Source organism: Sinocyclocheilus anshuiensis, unplaced genomic scaffold (genome assembly GCF_001515605.1).
Source record: "Sinocyclocheilus anshuiensis isolate Anshui unplaced genomic scaffold, SAMN03320099.WGS_v1.1 scaffold709, whole genome shotgun sequence".
In the NCBI taxonomy this organism is placed as follows: domain Eukaryota; kingdom Metazoa; phylum Chordata; class Actinopteri; order Cypriniformes; family Cyprinidae; genus Sinocyclocheilus; species Sinocyclocheilus anshuiensis.
This window is the reverse complement of record NW_015540926.1, coordinates 1,312,584-1,314,917: the sequence shown is the minus strand read 5'-3', so window position 1 is coordinate 1,314,917 and position 2,334 is coordinate 1,312,584. Positions and strand designations below refer to the sequence as shown.

Sequence of the window (2,334 nt, the reverse complement as noted above, 5' to 3'; positions counted from 1 at the left end):
TACTGAAGAAACAAAGTCACCTACATCTTGGATGCCCTGGGGGTAAGCAGATAAACATCACATTTTCATTCTTATGAAAATTTTCATTCTCTATATAAGTTTATTGAGTTTGATCGGTTTGATAAGATTATACATTATAAAAACAATACAGTGGCACTCAATACAAAATACAAAATTTAAATAAAGCATCGGGGGCATGCTCCACACAGAATTTCTATTGAAGATATTTGCTTTACATGCTCATGTGTAGTTACTTTAAGGTATTTTTTTAAATATTTTTTATTAACTTACATGTCCAAAAGTATAATTTTTCACCAAAAAAAGCATTTAACATCTTATTGCAACATTTTACAAAAATCAAGATTGAATATATTTGGTTGAAATCCCATGTTATAAAAGATGAAGTGCTCTGCAGGCTATTTAAGACAATATTGGCTGATTAGACGGCAATGCTGAGCAAAATGATAAATGCTTGCCCTCTCTCTCTTCACCGTTCCCACATCTCAGACCTCAAATACATAACATATTACCCTTTTTAGACAATGTTTTTGAAGTGAAGAGTAAAGAAAATACTATGCAAAACTTATTGAAACGAACAGTTTTGTTTTACTTTTATTTTTATTGAACACGCAGGACAAAGGCTCATCATGGGCATTACAAAGTCAAGACACTACAATTTCCACACATTCTTTGGAGTACAGTATCACTAGGGCTGCACGATTAATCGAATGCGATTGTCATGCGCATTTTGTTAAAAAAGCCGGTTCTGTAATCAACAGGAAATCATCGTCACGTGCTTTCAGATGGAGCAGAATTTACTACACATAGCCGTAGTTCACTGACAAGTTACGCAAAAAAATTGCAGACAATTCTATTGCGCGATTCTGAAATCGAAGAAATCGTTCGCGATAATGACAGCTGTTTGCATAGCTTCTCACTTCTAACTACGGCTCTGTGAAGTAAAGGAAATCATCATCACGTGCTTTCAGATGGAGCAGCATTTACTACACATAGCCGTGGTTCACTGACAAGTTACGCAAAAAAATTGCAGACAATTCTATTGCGCGATTCTGAAATCGAAGAAATCGTTCGCGATAATGACAGCTGTTTGCATAGCTTCTCACTTCTAACTACGGCTCTGTGAAGTAAATGCTGCTCCATCTGAAAGCATGTGAAAATACCACATTTAATAACATATATTTACTCCAAACTCACGATACGCATGACAATCGCAGCTTCTGTCGAATCGCGATCTCGATTCCATTTTGATTTATCGTGCAGCCCTAAGTATCACACTTATCCTCAATGGTACGTGTCCACACAATCCATTTATCCCAATACTTGATACATTTATCCAAATTAAGTCTAACAGTAAATGTAAGTCTCTCCATACAGTATATTTCGTTTACAATTCCCTGGTAGGGGTGTGCGATATTGACAAAAAATAATATCTCGATATTATCTGTGATTTTATCGATAACGATAATTAGACGATATTTTGCTGAGTGTGTTATTGTGCTGGTATCTTAAGGACTGCCGTGGACAGCTGACTCCTAAAGTTTTTAATATTCTTCATATTCTGTGTGCTGGTCAGTTCATACTGAGAGAAATTAATCTTTTAAACTAATAAGTTTAAACTGATTTTTACATTTTATGGGCATTTTTACCTTTATAAAGCCATTTTTTCTAAAAGTGTCCATTATCTTTTGAGTGAAATTCTTACATTTAATCAGTGTCTAATACACGCACGCATTGCATGTATTCTGACAGCGCTGCACGAACTCGCAGCAGATCTGCTTGTTAACCAGGATTCAAAGTCCAAAGCGCGAGGAAAATCTGCGCTGATACAGTCGTCAGTTGCTCAGTCACATTTTTATGAATTTTTACAAGGCACGTGACAAAGCGATACGTACGACGTATTCGTAATAAGACGCATTTATAAATCTGTTGTCAACAAAAATAAGCATTGAGGACTTCCTGCGCGTTTCCGCCAAAATAAAAGTTGAGAACTCTTATCAACATTCATAAATGTTAGTATTGTTATTTTACTGTTGTTCTCCAAAAACAAAATTAAAAGTAAGACAATAATAATGATAATAATCATTACAAAAGCTCTGTTTTAATACATTTATTATAACATTCACACATAGTGTGTGATCATTCTGAATGCAGTTTAATAGACTGAATCATGCAGTGAAAGAAAACACACTAAATGCGCTTCACGTGATGTGTGCGCTCTGTAGGGGTGTTCTGAATGGTTTTTGCAATATACTAGGGATGCAATCCAATTGCGCTGATACAGTCGTCAGTTGCACAGTCACATTTTTATGAATT

The 2,334-nt window shown here is 35.3% G+C and overlaps 1 protein-coding gene across 1 annotated transcript in view; it reads right to left on the bottom strand.

The window, feature by feature from the left end:
- LOC107689352 (NAD-dependent protein deacetylase sirtuin-1-like) overlaps positions 1–2,334 on the bottom strand; it is a 12,468-nt gene that overhangs the window by 6,555 nt on the left and 3,579 nt on the right. The gene's annotated exons all lie outside the window — the stretch shown is intronic.